At 40.2% G+C, this 17,730-nt stretch overlaps 1 protein-coding gene and 1 long non-coding RNA gene across 6 annotated transcripts in view; both read right to left on the bottom strand.

Annotated features, from left to right (window-relative positions):
• Positions 1-17,730, bottom strand: part of Kcc (solute carrier family 12 member kcc) — a 188,020-nt gene that overhangs the window by 72,178 nt on the left and 98,112 nt on the right. The gene's annotated exons all lie outside the window — the stretch shown is intronic.
• LOC143146047 (uncharacterized) lies at positions 10,356-10,874 on the bottom strand. The gene is made up of 2 exons (XR_012991831.1): positions 10,792-10,874; positions 10,356-10,717 (listed from the first exon to the last, which is right to left on the bottom strand). It is a non-coding gene; the product is annotated as an uncharacterized LOC143146047 (long non-coding RNA).

The following is a 17,730-nucleotide window of genomic DNA, read 5'->3' on the forward strand; positions in this document are numbered from 1 at the left end:
TCATTAAATTCGATGACTCTTGGACCATACTACGGATAACATTGTCGTTTGGTCATTTTCAGGGCTTTCAGGAATTTAAACGATCGCAAGACCTCTCCGGTGAAGGACCGATATTGACGAAGTTTCAAGATGTTTTGCAAAACCGTTACCATCGAAACTTTGACGGATCCTCTCGAGAGTCTTGAATATTTTGAAATTGTCACGTGGAACGTCGACGAAAATAAGAAAGATTCACAAGGTGTTTAAAAATAAGATTTTCATCGATAATATTGTCTCCGCGAACTGATTGCAAACACGAGAAAATTCCCGTGTACCTGTAAACGATACCGAGAAACAGTGCCAAGGTCGTGGAAAATTTAAATGTTTTCAAGGCTTTCGAGATAGTTAAAATATTCGAGCCTCCCGAAATATGTAAATAATTTCTCTTTATTAACTATCCTCGACACCGATTTTGAATTAATATATAATTTACCGAAGAGGATCTAAATTTGTGATCCAAACCTTCGGATAATTAAATATTTATAATTATTTTGTACACTCTGGAAAGCCCAACGGAATTACATCGGAGAAACACACCTTATCGATCCGTATCCAACAACGTCCCATTATTTTTCTGCAAATTGTTTCAGATCGCATCAGTAACCCTTGGAATACTAGGTTAGAGCGGCTACGCGTGGGTCTAAATGGACCCATACTTCGATCTCGCTAGCACAAATATTTCGAGGCGAAATTATTTCATTGTATTTTCCTTAAATTCCGAGTAAAGTTACCGGTGTGAACGAGCGATGTACAACTCTTCACGGGTCAGAAAAGACCCAGAAGTGGCCAAGAAAGGCTCAAGCAATACTACCAGGTAGCATAAGTTTCGAGCTGGTCCTCGATCAAGTCCAAGTGAATGTCGTCGAAGAAACGTACTCAATCGATCCATGAACGTTGCAACAATGTTCAATTATTTTTCGTAACGATGTTCAAAATTTTATTTCAAGCAACAACGACACTGCCCAGTGAGAAACGTTACGAAAAGGTCCTCGATTAAGTATCCAACGTCGAGTCGAAATGTCTCGACGATGTTGAGACGAGACAGTTCAGGCTAGCGAGATCGCTCGCTCGTAGACGGTTCCCGCGCGAGCGAGCTAGCGAGCTGGAAATAAACTCGCCCGGTTCTCTCGACGTTTTCTCCAGTTTGCTCGACATCGACACACCGACACCGATCCCTCGCGATTTAAACGGAGTTTAATTCGGTAAACAGTTTCGACTCGTGGCCCATTACCGTGAAGCGTGCTAATGCAAAGCAAATATTTAACGGCAGCCTGAAACCGGCGAATAATTTCGCGGTTACCGATTTCAAACGATACTACGAATGTTGTTTTCCCGCCTGTTTGCCCCCCCCCCCTCCAAACAAGGAATTGGATATCGCCGTCACGATGAGAGACGAATTAATTAACCGCAGTTTTTTTTTCTCTTCTTTCTTTTTCCTCGTTTTTCGAAAACATTCGCGTCGAAGAGGTCGGCGCCACGTCGTCACAATTTTACTGCGAATTGAGGTTAGGTTTCAGTACCAACGCTGAACTGGCGCCCGGGACGGATTAATTAACCGTCTTTTTTCCGTTTTTGAGAAACATTCGTACAGAAGAGGTGGTACACCGTCACGATTACACGCTCAATGCGTGAATCGGGGTTAGGTTTTAATAATCGAGGTTAGGTTTCAACAGCGGTTACGTTCCGCTTGTCGCGCAGCTTTGTGTGTTGTTTATTTCGCGGTGAACACGTCGAGTGAAGAGAGAACGCGAAAAGGTCATTTCCTCGAAATTTTCGAGATCAACAATTTCTTCTTCAATCGAATTATACACATTTTTTTTTTTTTTTAAGTGAAATAACTCCACTCGTTCTGTGTACGAAAATATGTATAATAAGTATTTAGAAAACTGATATTTCGCGAAAAATCAAGAAAGAAGAAACAATAAAAGAATCGTTCGAAAGCTACCGATTACATTGGCTCGAGTGTCTTCCCGAGCGAAAGCATTTGCCTAATTCAAAAATCTGGAATATGAAATCGAAGTGTCGAATCGCATAAAGTTTGAATTGCCTCGATCCCGGAGCCCGCGGAGTGCACTTCTGTTTAATTTTTGACATCAAAACGGGGAATCGGTATTTACTTTTTGAAAGCAAAGTTTGGTAGTTAATTCAGTCGCGAGAAAAGTTCCCGCAGTTACGCTATCTCCATGAAAGTTCCCTCCGGGAGGTTGGTAGGAGGTATGGGTAACGGTGGTGGGTTCTTTCTTGGAATTACAGTTACTCGACTGGGCGAAAGTTTCGAAGTATCTTTCATTACGAGGTAACTATAATGTTGTCTCTGTCGTTGCGATCGGATTACCTCGTGTTAATTAAAAAGAATATCGAGAAGGTGGTGTTTGCATTCGTGGCACGTGACCCACGTAAAGCACGGATTGCTTTCGTGTAGAATTTGAAAACAAAGTGTCCGGGTTAGGTCTTTATAATGCACGGTTCAATTAAGATAATCGCATTGATACGCAGCTGGTAACTCGCAGAACGAACCTTCGGTTCTCACTGGACTTAAAAACGGGGAAAAAGCGCGAGGAATTCGGCATTCGAAGTCAGGAATTTCCAGATTGAAATCGCGAATCGAAAGACCCTCGGCGCACGTCGGTTTCTCGAAGTATTCGTCGTCGTGAGATCGATTGGGATTCGATTTTCGACGTGGAACCGAACTTTCGGGCCAGAAATATCTGTAACGCGAACTGCGAAATTTAAAACGAGGGAAGTAATACGGTGTGACCGCGATAGTTGCAAGAAAGCGGGGCAAACAGTTGCCCAATTCTCGGACTCGCGCGACCAGCATGGAAATGGTAGAACAAATGACAATGCATCATAAATTATTTATCGACGAATTATATATTTTCATTTAACGATGAAAGAAAATATTAGAGTAACGTTGCTTTTCAAATTGATGTGAAATTATAAAAATTTCGAAACTTGGACTTGGGAGACGGTTTCTCTTTCGCAAAAATACTTTTTTCTTACTACGAATAAAAAATGTTTATTTAGGTTAGGAAGTTACAAACCCTTTGTACCGTTTCTTACTCGCAAGTTTCTAACAATTAGCCACCCACGCTTTCAGAAACTGTACCATTTGACGTTCACGTTCAAAAAAATAATATTTTCGTCAACGATAAAAAACGAGAGGTTAGGTTACGAATTTTTCAACCTACCCTCCCATATATCACGAATTTCGACAAATTGTCAATCCACGTTTTCAAAAGCTGTACCATTTGACGTTGTTCACATACAAAAAAATAATGTTTTCGTCAACGATAAAAAAAGAGAGGTTAGGTTACGAATTTTTCAACCTTCCCTTCCATATATCACGAATTTCTACAAATGGTCAATCCACGCTTTCAGAAACTGTACCATTTGACGTTTACATTCAAAAAAATAATATTTTCGTCAACGATAAAAAAAGAGGTTAGGTTACGAATTTTTCAACCTTCCCTCCCACATTTCCCGAATTTCTACAAATTGTCAATCCACGCTTTCGTAAACTGTACCATTTGACGTTTACGTTCAAAAAAATAATGTTTTCGTTAACGATAAAAAAAGAGAGGTTAGGTTACGAATTTTTCAACCTTCCCTCCCACATTTCCCGAATTTCTACAAATTGTCAATCCACGCTTTCGTAAACTGTACCATTTGACTTTCACGTTCAAAAAAATAATATTTTCGTCAACGATGAAAAAAGAGAGGTTAGGTTACGAATTTTTCAACTTTCCCTCCCACATTTCCCGAATTTCTACAAATTGTCAATCCACGCTTTCAGAAACTGTACCATTTGACTTTCACTTTCGTTTGGAATAAATTTTCGTCCCGGATAAAACCAATTCAACGATCGAGAGGAAGAAAGTTAACGATCGAAGAATAAGGTCCGCTCTAAGGAACGATAGAGCTCGAGGTTGGCAGAGATTAGCGAAAGAAACGTTCGAGGGACGTGAATCAATATCACCTGTCGTGTACGTACTACGTGTGTGGGACGGAAATGCGCGTCGGTCCTACACCTGAAATAACTCGCCAGCCGTGACCTTAACCCTTTCGTCGTGCGAAATGTCACCGAACCGTCACGTTGGTAATGCACGGCCGGATGTCTGCGAGTCTGCCAAAAGCCGCGTCGTATCTATCAGCGCGCGTAACGCGACGACAATGCCAATAAACGACACTCGATGCAGAGTAGGTCAGGATTTCAGACGAAGATATTTCGATCGAGAGTTCGTTGACGCGAACAGGGCCGCGATCCTTCGGTTGCGGCGGATTTTGCACGCTTGTTGTGTCTCGATCGCTACGCAGCTGCTATTGGTTAAGTATTTCGTTCCGTGTCCGCTCCCCTCCCCTCCCTTAATTTTAGAACGTGCCGTAGCCTCGGTGGATCTGTATCCGGTCTGTAAATACGATCGAAGGTTGCCGAGCAACGACTTTACCAACGTTGCTCTCGAAATTGATGCGAAATTATTAAAATAGGTAGATGAGGACCGTGTCGATGCGACCGAATATTGTGTAATAACATTTCGTCTTTATCCGCTACCTGAGAATTTTGTCTAAAGTTAGCAGGTTAGAGTCTCAAAAATTGTATCGATGGAGAATATTTAAAGTTTGAGCGAGTAATTTACAAATCTTTAAAGAATGAGGTGTTGTGTGTAAGGTTAGGTTAGGAATTTTTAATCTTTTGTTCTTGTTGTTGAGGATTTTGTCTGTAATTAGCAATCAAAACTTTTAGAGATTGAATCGATGAAGAATATTTAAAGTTTGAGCGAGTAATTTACAAATTTTTAAATAATGAGGTGTTGTGTGTAAGGTTAGGTTAGGAATTTTTAATCTTTGTTCTTGTTTTTGAGGATTGTGTCTGTAATTAGCAATCAAAAGTTTTAGAGATTGAATCAATGAAGAATATTTAAAGTTTGAGCGAGTAATTTACAAATCTTTAAATAACGAGGTGATGTGTGTAAGGTTAGGTTAGGAATTTTTAATCTTTTGTTCTTGTTGTTGAGGATTTTGTCTATAATTAGCAGTCAAAACTTTTAGAGATTGAATCAATGAAGAATATTTAAAGTTTGAGCGAGTAATTTACAAATCTTTAAATAACGAGGTGAAAACAGAATGTGTAAAATTAGGTTAAGAATTTCGAAACCTATCCCGTCGGTTATCTTTGAATTCTTTTCGTAAGTCAACGATCCAAACTTTCGAAGAAACTTATGCTAACGCGGAACATTCGCGAGCATCTTCGTAATACGAAAATTCAGCAAAAATAAAAAGTGTTGTTAGCTCGAGTTAGGAATTTTTAAACGTTCCATCCCTTACCCGCAATTTCGAACTTTCTCCGTAAACCAGCCATCCAAACTTTCGGAAATTTTGTCAACGAAGAACATTTACGTCAATTTTCATAATACAAAAGTTTTTGAAAATCTCCTCGAAGATAAAGATTATGTTCAACGACTAAACATAATTAGAGATTCAATACAAACATGTTTAATACACACATGTAAGGTATTCGATTAATTGCGCCAAGTTCTTCCGGTGTAATACTTTATCCAAAATTATAACAAGTTTTGGAATAACGAGGAGTATATGTAACCATCCCTAATCAGAATTAATATAATTCTATAACTAATTATAGTTATAGAACTAAATATAGTTATAGTTATATATTCTATAATATAATTAATAACTTAAATAAAATTACACATGTAGTATTTGACATGGTGCTAGATTAGTAAAGTTGAAATAATAAAAGTACAAAGATACGTATTCCATACGAAGTGTGTAGATCTATGAGACATTAGCTGGCCGTTCAAGGCCTTTGTCCCCACCATGGTGTTCGGTTACCCCCACTACAGCGTTTAACTATCCTCGTCACAACGTGGGTATCCCCACTACTTTGTCCCTGGACTCTTCGCGCGTACCAGCATGCACATGCTCTTTACCTCGAGCGAAGAATGTGTCCGTTTGGAACGAATGACGAAATCGAATTTGTCAGTGGTAATTCGTAGCGGAAGAAACGTTTTGGAGTGGTCAGTGAATTTTGTTCCGACTGTAGCGCGACAAAGATCCATTGTCTGGCGAAAAGCGCATCCACCTGAGCACGTTGTTATCCCCGAGAACCCAGTTCACGTACACGTTATTCGAGAGAACAGCTATAAGGGTAAAATTTTATGGCTCTATGCGACACAGCGACGAAATACAAACGACACGGTGTAACGAGATACGGGACGGGTCGTCGTACACCCTTCGTTGTACATTTCCTTCAACTCTGTTCGCGCACTTGACTTCGTATACAAATTACCGAATGAATATGTAATTTTTTCATCGCGAGAACAAAAAATTGTTTCGTAATCGTTATTGTCGAGTTCGAAGGTCAAAAAATGAAGCAAACGACATGGAATTTAACATCCCCTAAAATAGAATCACACTTTCGTAAATTATTTTTACGGTTCGTCAACGAGAATTCTTAATTATATTCCACGATTTGAAATTACCACGTTTATTATAACGAGTAAATTACGACAAGAGAGGCATTTACACGGTATTTTTATTTAACAATTGTTATATTTATATTTGTACTAGAAGTGGAAAGAAACCTGGTCCACCATGAAACGAGTCAAAGTCAACAGCATCGAACAAGGACGCTCGTATTTTCTACAAAAATTAACAAGTTTGTACTGAACTCCCAAGAACCATTATTTAAAATATCTATCTTCAATTTGTATATATATAAAAAATTAAAAATTGCACATCCTGTATAGCCAACAGCATCGAATTAGAACGTTCATATTTTCTACAAAAATTAACAAATTTGTACAAAACTCCCAACAACCATTATTTAAAATATCTATCTTCAATATATATACAAAACTGAAAAATTGCACATCCCGTAAAGCAGTAAAAAATTCCCCAGTATTATCCTTCAGTTCGGTCGTTGGAGGTAACGTTTCCCTTAAAGTTGACAACCCTTCGAAAAGCGGAACAGGTTATCGAGAACTGCGTTACCCTCGCGGTGCTCCCTAACCTCAAAAGTGCTCCGGTAACGACACCCAAACGGCTCGGTGGGTAAAAGGTGCGAGCGATCCCCCGAAGCCGGAATTGAATCTTATCTGCGTTCCTCATTCGTCACGCGAGATCCTCCTTATCCCAGCGAACTCGCTATCGCGTTGATATCAGACCGGTCGTTTAAAGGGATCAGATTTTAATAAAACGTTCCGCAATTAGAGACGATCCGATTCGATTGAGTCGCGGTGCCGTGAAACTTTCCTGGAAAACCGAACCGCGAAGACACGCGTGTCAGCCCCCCACTCCCACCCCACCCCCACCCAAGCACCGATCCACATCTTTGTCCCGCCCCCGTTTCCTTTACACATTTTGCATGTTCCATTTCTCCTTTACTTTCCTCGTACCGTACCAAACTGCCTGTCTTTGCTTTTATACCCCCTCCCCCACCCCGGTTTCGCATAGAATTCCATGTCCCCTGCCCCCTACCGTTTCCTGTTCCTTCACGGCAAACTATTCCGTCCTCCTCTCGCGCATACCCCTGGCCCACGATTCCGCCATCTTTCTCCGTCGCCCCCCCCCCCCCTCACCCGGGATACTTCTCTCCTTTGACCGACTCGTTTCCCAAATTTTCCATCTCTCTCCCGTTCGCTCACCCCGAGGAAAACCGGTCGTATCCCCCTACTCATCTTTTCTCTATCGCTCCACCCCCTGACCCCCCACCCCACCCACCCATACCCCACTACGCTCCCGTCCCTGGTCTCCGTCTCGCGGAGAGAAGAAACAGATCCCCCTCCCCTCCGCCCACGTCCCTTCGACGAAGATACCAACGCGTTTCTCTCGTTCGGTTTCTTCTTATCTTCGGCCCACTTACGAGATGCGCGATCTTTTTATCTCGCTCCCGTGTTCCCTTTCTCTCCTCGCCCCGGTTAGAAGTCGTTTCTCTTCGATTTACCGCGCGTTTTCTCTCTTCTCATCGCTGCTTGTACTTTCGTCTCTTTCTCGGGTACAGGCTCGCCTCTCTCTCTCTCTCTCTCTCTCTCTCTCTCTCTCTCTCTGTCCCTCTTTCTCGCTTTCTCTCTCTCTTCCTCTTTCTATTTCTCTCTCTTTCTCTCTTTCTCGTTTTCTCTCTCGCTTTCTCTCTCTCTCCCTCTCTCTATTTCTCTCTCTTTCTCTCTCCCTCGTTTTCTCTCTCTCGATTCGTCGCGATCCCGAGGCCCCGTCGTCTCTTTCCAGGCCGGATCGATAGAGCGGAGTCTGCGTCTCCAATCCGCGCGCATACACGTACACTTTATTATCATGCGGTGCACCCGGTATATTCCCCGGATACAAGGTGCTCCGAAGTGAACCGCGCCCGTTTTTTTCGGCCCGTTTCGGCGCTCGGTGGGGGACGAGGACAGGGTAGGGGTAACCCTTCGAAACCCAAGGGGGTCGAAGAGGTGGATGGCACCGGAACGCGAATATCGCGCAGGAGAACGTGACGCGAATGCCTTTATAAATCAGATTCCGGTCGGTGGAAAATAACCCGAAGTCCCGTTTAATCGTAGGCGAAGAATGAATCGATAATAGATGGAAGATCGAACGAGGGAGAAATCGAAGGGGCGAACTTTTACGTTGTAGATTGGCGGGGTGGGGGCGGGGGTGGGGCGCGATAATTTTGCCAATTTTAATATTTTTCATTCGTTGTGATTCCGGAGATATTGTCGCACAATAGTATTTATTTATTTCGGTTCGTTTCGTTCGATGACGAGGGTACCTTATCTTTTTATCGTAATGAATTCAGTAGACGATTTGTTGGAATCTTTCGTAATTTTTGTGGGCAATTGTTTTTCTTTCATTGTGTATTTACTAACCAGGGTTTTGGCCAGTGTGATGTTTTTGTGGTAGTTTTATAGAACTTTGTTAACTTGTGGAAAGGTGTACGTAATTTGAACAGGTACTTGTGAACAATGGTGCAAGGATTCAAATTTTTTTAGAGAATCTCGAAAGGGCCAAAATAGAGAATGAAATATTTCGTGTTGATAGGGTACCTTTGTACCATGAGCGAACAAAATTTTTCTTTCGAGAGAGTATATTGTTGTAATAGTAAGTCAAAATTCAATGCTACAAAGAAGCACGTTCGTTGCTACACTTACGTCCAACCTTTATTTCCCCCTTTTGTGTTTTCAAAAATGTATAGTTCGTATCGTAACATTTGACACAAAAACGATGAAAAATAAAGCACGTGTAAACTCGTGTGCCCTGATTGACCTTTACCCCCAAATTACAGCCATTTCGGTACCTCTGTAATATTTCCCCTGTAATGTATACATTTCAAAGATACATAATTTGTATCGTAACATTTGACACAAAAACGATGAAAAATAAAGCACGTGTAAATTCGTGTGCCCTTTACTCCAAAATTGCAGCCATTTCGGTACCCCTGTAACGCGAAGCAATTCACGATCGCACGAAGTGCTCCGAATTGGAACCCGATTCCTAAATTCCAGTAATTCGATCCCGACGTCTGATATTTTTCTCACATCGTGCACGAACGAGAGAAACGTGTCGAGACAATGGGGACAATTTTTCGAGCCGGTTCGGCTCGAAAATTCCCGCTCGTCTCAAGAACCGAGCGAAACGATCCCGTCGCGACGGGACGCGAAATTCGACATTTCAATTACACGAGTTCTGGCTGATCGTTTGGGCGAAAACTTAATTGCAATCGTGTAACATCGGAACGGTGGCCGGTAAGGAGCGCGAGAAACGAGAGGACGCGGGATGCTGGCAGGGATTAGAGTTATTCCAGGGAATCTAGGTATGTAATTCAGATGGAGCGCCGTTTCGAGCCCTCCCGGACGGAAGTAATCACCATCTCACGTGGACAACGCGTGATTTTACATAAGGAACCCTACTTGCTCGCATAATGATGTCTGGCGTTAACTAGTTCGCGTCTATTTGACGAATCGAGCCCGGGGATCTCAAACGGGATGATCGTTTGTAGAACGTTTCCTTGATCGTTGTGGAAACGTTTGGAAATTTGTCAAAGATTTCGAAAATATGCGACGGACGCTCAGGAAAATTTAAAACGAAACATTGGAGGAAGAATTCGAGAAGTTGTAAAAAAAGAAAAAATTGAGGGGCGAATGATGAAAAAAAAACTACGAAAGACGCTGTAAATTAAAGAAAAAAAAAAAAAGAAATTGATAGGATGCTGCGAGAACCTTCTCCCTTTTGCTGTGGAAATTTTCGAAGAATTCGAGAAGCTGTAAAAGACGCCCCAAATTAAAAAAAAAAATTGATGGAATCGCCGCGAAAATTCGAAAAACTGTAAAAGACGTTCCAAATTAAAAAAGAAGATTAATGGAACATTTTCCTGCTCGCTGTGGATATTAAAAAAAAAATAAAACAAAATTGGTCCCCAGTCCTGGTTTTCGGCTCCTCTTTTATTTCACAAAATTTTATTCGATTCGAGATCACCGCTTCGCGCAAACTTTTATTATCTTCAATTTACTTCGCGTGAGTTGCTCCAGACTCTTCCTCTCCCGAAGTCTGATTGTAGTATGTTTCCACTGCTCTTTTATCGTTCTTCCTGCTTCGCGCCATCCCTCTTCCTTCAATTTTCTCCGCTCCAATTTTTCCTCTTCGCGTCCAGCATGGAAGGCTGGCTAATACAGCTGTGTACGCGAGGCTTGGAAAAATTCGAGAACGGTGTAATCATTCTATTTTTGTATTCTACTTCGTTCTACTTCGTTTCTATCCTACCTTCTACACATTCTTCGTTTACCAAGATTAACAACCATACACTTCGACACATCCATTTACATTCCCCCTATCTCATTTCGTCCGAGATTCATTCGATAACAATTAGAAGAGACTCAACGTTACTCTATAACACAAAAGGAACCCTGGAAGAATTAATTTCGTACTTATTTCAATTAAATTCCTATTTACCGTACAAAATAAAGATAACTTCAACGCGACTATTATACGATCGCTACATTACAAATTAATAAATACAACGAATATTCCTATTAATCTTTCAATTTTCAACTTTTCAGAATGTCCAGAATGATCACTGAATCTACCACTGTGCATTCAACCAAATCCCTCCTCGAGGATCTCGTCAGGTAACAGATCGAAACGTTTGAAAATATAAATAAGTGTATTTTAATTATATTCTCTATTAACGTATTTTTTAATCCGTCCTTTTTCTTTTTTAACGTAATCGCGTACCGTGTCTCCGTCTCGTCGTCGACCGACAGACACCGGCGCCAATCAGAGGAGCTGCAGCGCTTAACGCACGACTGCATTCTCGGGCTGGAACACTGTGTGCACAGTGCTCCCTGTGTGCACCGAACCAACGTTCTAATGATGATCGATCGGTGGCATCGATCGTGCACAGAAACCGCACGTCGAATATTCGGCTGACCAGCTCATTGTGAACACTGTGCAACGATTTAGAGAGGGACAATTCCGCAAGCGTCTGGAGACCCCCCGGACCGCGATCCACGATTTCTCTTGGAACCGACTGCGCGAGCTGCCCGCGGCATGCAATTAAATGTCCTCGAATTGGGGGATCTAGACGCCAATCAACTAATTAACTCAATCGCGAAGCATGGAAACGAACATCGAGAACTGCGCCGGGTACGTAACCCTTCGAAACCACGGTATTCGTTACGTGGCTGGAACATTCGCGAGATTCGCTGGTGTTCCACGATGGAGAGATTTTTCTTCTTCCTTAAAACGAGGGTTGGAACTTAATTCGAGGGTCAGATTGTAACTTTACTGATGCATCGACCGTTGCGTCACAGGAACGTTGGTTATTTTATACAGTGTCGTTTATTAGGGAGGCACTTCAGAGCTGTCTATTTTTCGATCAGGATGAGATATTTTTAATTTTTTTTTCTTCGTGTAATCTAGAGAGGGTACTTTATTTATATATTGGTTAAAAATTTCATTAGAATGGGTGGTTCGAGTGCAATTAAATTGCAAAGTTTGTCTTTATTGAGGGTAGAAGTGATCTAGGTTGGTGGAGGCAAACGTAGGAGTTTGTAAATATTTATTTACAAAGGGGTGTAATTTGATTAGATTCTTATTTATTGTTTGCAAAGCGCGTATCTTGTAGTGGAAATACACTGGAGAGTATTTGATAAAATTACGTGGCCTGAATCGAATAAAATTTCTAGAGCGCAGCGAGCGGTCCATTTATCTGAGAAAAAGTGCAAGTGCATTGTTGCACTTCTGGAAAAAGTCAGGTCACACGGTGATAGACCTTGCTCCGCTACTCGAGTTTACCCTCTACAATTTTTCTTTATCTTCTAAGATATCATCGCAATTTCCCGATATCTCTTGTATTCATTGGAGAAAAAAGATCAATTCTGGAAGGAAATTCAAACCGTACGCGATCAGACATGTAGTCTGCCTTCGCACAACTTTTCTCCTTAATATTTTTTTTCCTCTTCTAAGATATATATATTTCTTGTATTCATTGGACAAAAAAGATCAATCTTGAAAGAAAATACAAATCGTATTGGATCAGACATGTAGTCAGCCCTCTCTCAACTTTTTTCCTCTTTTAAGATACCATAGTGATTACCCAATATCTCTTGTATTCATTGGAGAAAAAAGATCAGTCTTGAAAGAAAATTAAGATCGTATTGGATCAGACAAGTAGTCAGCCTTCTCTCAACTTTTTTCTTCTTTTAAGATACCATAGTGATTACCTAATATCTCTTGTATTCATTGGAGAAAAAAGATCAATCTTGAAAGAAAATTAAGATCGTATTGGATCAGACAAGTAGTCAGCCTTCGCACAACTTTTCCCCTTAATATTATTTTCCCTCTTCTAAGATACCATATATCTCTTGTATTCATTGGAGAAAAAAGATCAATCTTGAGAAAATTCAGATCGCATTGGATTAGACACGTAGTCAGCCTTCTCTCAACTTTTTTCTTCTTTTAAGACACTATAGTTATTGCCCAATATCTCTTGTATTCTTTGGAGAAAAAAGATCAATCTTGGAAGGAAATTCAAACCGTACTTGATCAGACAAGTAGTCAGCCCTCTCTCAACTTCTTCCCTTAACATTTGTTTCCCTCTTCTAAGATACCATATATCTTTTGTATTCATTGGAGAAAAAAGATCAATCTTGGAAGGAAATTCAAACCGTACCCGATCAGACACGTAGTCACCCTTCTCTCAACTTTCTCCCCTCTTCTAAGATACCATCGCGATCGCCCAATATCTCTGGTATTCATTGGAGAAAAAAGATCAATCTTGAAAGAAAATTCAAATCGTATCTGGAACAAGTAACCAGCTTTCACAAGGCCTGCAAATAAGCATAAATTGTCACCGTTCGCGATCACCTTGCTCGCGGTATCGCATTTTTTCTCAACCTGGAATCGATCTTTCTTTCTCCCTACAATACACATACTCACAGTACACAAGCGATCGTGGCGCCAATCAAAGCGACAAGGACATCGACGGAAACACTTCACGGACATTCGATAATTACAACATCAACGATTGCTGCCGCGACAATAACAATCCCTGTCGTCGATCTCGACGATTAAATCGATCGCTGGTCGAAGAAAGGAGCCCACTTAACGGAAACAGAAAGAAACGGAATTAAGAGGGGAAGGAGTCGAGGTCCGAGCGGCCGAGCAATCCTCAGTCGATAGAATTAGAAGGATTAATCGATAGGAGGGGGGAGCAATTTATATCGTGCTCGCACCTTACCGCCGGCCGTCTCCTCGATTTTCCATGACCGATCGATCATCGATAATTGCTTGCCGCTCGATCGACGTCGCTCGTCTATCGACGATTAATTTTTTTATTTCCCGTCGGCCCCCGCCGTTCGCGTTTCTATTCGAGTTAAACGCTCGAACAGCCCTGCCTGCCGGCCTGTTAACGAGAATCGAACTCAAGGCGCGCTTCCATTGTCGTTTCGTCGACGTTGAGGCCTTCCCTGCGGTCAGAAAGGTTCACTGGAAGGTCGAAGCCCTCCGGGCTAGTCGACGGTGTCGTTCGTCGAAAGATTTTCGAAAAATTTCACTGTATTTCGCTTTCGATATTGCAAATGGGGCTCGTTCGAAACGAGTCAATTATTCTTCGATTTTTGTACCACTGGGGGATCCAGATTGTCGATCGTGCGCGCGATCTGATAATTGACCGATGACAAGATACTGTATTTGAATAGAGTAACGCGATTTAGGGTACGGAAACTTTTAATAGGGCAAATATATGTATATTTTCTTAGTGTGATTTTTTTGCAGTGAATTAATAGTATTCGAGTGAAATAATAATAAATTTGATGTAATAATATTCTAATAATAATATTTCAATTATAATATTAGACTAAGTATAGTAAATTCTATTAAAATTCAAATAATATTTAAACAATATTCCAATAATGATATTCTAATAATAATTTTCAATACATAATATTTCAAGCATATTGAAATAATAATATTCTAATAATAATAATCCAATTATAATATTTGACTAAGAATATTCTATTAAAATTGAAATAATATTCAAACAATATTCCAATAATAATATTCTAATAATAATTTTCAATACATAATATTTCAAGCATATTGAAATAATAATATTCTAATAATAATAATCCAATTATAATATTCGAACAATATTCCAATAATAATATTCGACTAAGAATATTCTATTAAAGTTCAAATAATATTCAAACAATATTTCAATAATAATATTCGACTAAGAATATTCTATTAGAATTCAAATAATATTCAAACAATATTCCAATAATAATATTCGAATGATATTTGAATAACGATGATCTGACACTATTCGAAGATTATTCGTGCCACACGAATACCTATAAAACATTCGAACATCGAATTATTCGTTCGAATGTCAAGTTCCGTTTCCATGTGACACAGAAATGCGGGGAAGTTTGGCACGGCCGCAGTCAATGGCGGATTCCGCAGACAGGAAATCTCAAAGGTGGGTAAATTTGTTGATATTAGTTTCCGAAGATAGAAAAGTTCGCGGTATGGTGAACTTTAGGTTTCGCGGACAAAAAACTTCACGGAAGAGAAGTTGTTCAAGTTGCAGTCAACATCGGTCTTTGAAGGCGGGAAACTTTTCCCGCGTTGCACATTTTGCGTTTTATTTTACGTTCGTTTAACATCCTTGTCCCGCAAAGTTTGCAGTGCTGTACCTAACAACTGAACAACGTTCGTTTACCGCGAGAAATAAAATACAAGGGGATAAAAAATTTTCAAATATTCAGAAAATTCACCGGATCTTAATAATCGATGCGTTTTACTAAATACGTTACTTCTAAATCGTAGAAACTTTGAAAGTGTCTCTGATGAAATTTAAATTTATTTACACGATAAAAATATCTCGTTTAAAGTAACAAAACAATTATAGTAACGTCACCTATATTTTTGGAAAAGTTACGAATTCTGGTACCACGATCGGTATCGTAATTATTTATTTTCAACTCACGAGCAGAGTGTACACACAGAGTGGCTAGACCATCCTGTATATATTTAAACGGGTGCATAATGCAGTCGTACGAATCTAGTAAAGAGGTAACGCCTAAATATTTAACGAAACGTCCCTGGTTGGTCGACCTCTTTGTTTCATTCGAAGTGCACTCGGAACGGTCAACAAATTTGTGTAATTCCTGATTTACTGGACACGCGATATCACATATTTACCGCGCGTCAATTTTGACGGACACCGATAAATTTTCCATGCGAAGTGTATACAGAACGGAAGTGCATACAGTCTGGTGTGTCCAGCTGGATAGACGCAGGAGATTCTCACGATTCGCGTACACATCTAGATCCACGGGTTGATCTATTCGAGCGTAAGGTATCTAAACAACAATCGATACACCCAACAACGGACAACAAATAAACCAACTAATCTCGACGAGTAAGGAGCCTAGATTATTATTATTTTTTTTTTACAAAATTGTATATACGCTTAAAAGTTTCCAAACACTTGGTTGAAATACTTTCGATCTTTGAACTGTTGTAACTTTGTGAAAAATGATCGTATAGTAATGTTTTTGGGGTAGTTTTAAAATTCGAATTCTCTACTTTCGTATACCTAGGTTGAATTTCTCTGAAAATTCTCTTACACTAGGAATCGATTGAAAAAGTGAGGAAGGTTTTCTCAAAAAAGTTGATAAACTTCAAACCGATCCAAATTGTTTGACAAATTTTTTACGTCTCTAAGATTATTATAAATTTGAAGATCGAAGCCTCCTGTTTACAACGACCCTATAAAAGTTGGTATATGATCTTTTTTTCATAGTGCTACTAGTATTCTAGTATGAACGAAATGCTGCATTAGAATACAGTTTGGTTAACTATCTGGACAATTGTGAAATGTGCAATATTAACGCGTAAATGTTAACTAACATTTTTTCATTCCAAAATGTCACTCAAACTGTAAGAAAGTTAGAAAGTTTGATTCCAATTTCTATTTTACAAGTTTAATTAACATTTATGCGTCGTTTACACGTTGCGTTCAAAATACCAACTTTTAAGGGTATTGTTGTAAAGGGGAGGCTTCGATCTTCAAATTACGATACTTTTACATACGTGAACATTTCTTAAAAAAATTGCAACCGATTCGAAGTTTCCCAATCTTCTTCTTTCTCAAAAAAACTACAATTTCAATCGCTTTCGAATCCAAGAAGATTTTCAAGGAAATTCAATTTAAGAACCTAAACGTAGAGAATTCGATCTTGAAAACGACATTAATGCGAGATCCTTTCCAACGGAGATATACTAGCTCAACGAATAACGTTTCGTTCAAGTGGCCGGAAATTTTCAAGTTGCACCGAATTTCCCCCAAAAATCACATTCGAATTTCGATAAATAATTTATCACCCCCTCTACCGGTCACCCCAAATAATAATCATCATTTTTCAACGAGTGTCTCCTCCATCACGACACCGAGACAGCGACCGTGACGACGCGAAGACGAGGACGAAGTCTACTATCGAACCTAACCTCCAATTATCCACGGCGTATCAAGAAAACGAACGTCCACGAAAAAAAAAGAAAGAAAAAAAAAGAAGACTCCGCTCGTTGCCTCGTCTTAAGTGGAATTGATTATCGATTTTCGTTTATCGAGTTCTCTCGGTTGGCTGCATTCGTCTTCGTCTTTACCGTCGACGTACTTCCGGGCAGCGTCGGTTAAATGAAACGCGAGTCACGCGGCCTCCGAGGCACGTTTGATTGGACCTCCTCGCTCGTGCCGCGGAACCCTCGCAAACGCGAGCTGCATTCCACGCCGCGGGGAACACCGATTTCTCGGCGCCGCGATTAGTCGCCGCTTCGTGAACCGGAGACAATGAACTGCGGCTCGATCGACAAGGAAAGCTACCGGAGAGAAATTGCAGTCGTTAACGAAGTTAAGCGAGAATTATACAGGGAGGGACGGGACCATCCTTACCGGACACTCTGCTTTCGACGATGGAACGAAGTATCGGTAAATAGGTAAACAACGGTTTTGGGTAAACAACACCAGTTTTTTTACTGTTGGTAATTTAGTAAAGATGTGTATATTAATATTTATACTATAGTGTTTGTACTTTTGGTAGTGTAGTAAAGATATTAATATTATATTATACAATATTAAAATTAATATTATATTAATATTTATTCTATAGTATAATATTTATACTATTGGTAATA

The sequence above is a fragment of the Ptiloglossa arizonensis genome, chromosome 4 (genome assembly GCF_051014685.1).
Source record: "Ptiloglossa arizonensis isolate GNS036 chromosome 4, iyPtiAriz1_principal, whole genome shotgun sequence".
Classification (NCBI taxonomy): domain Eukaryota; kingdom Metazoa; phylum Arthropoda; class Insecta; order Hymenoptera; family Colletidae; genus Ptiloglossa; species Ptiloglossa arizonensis.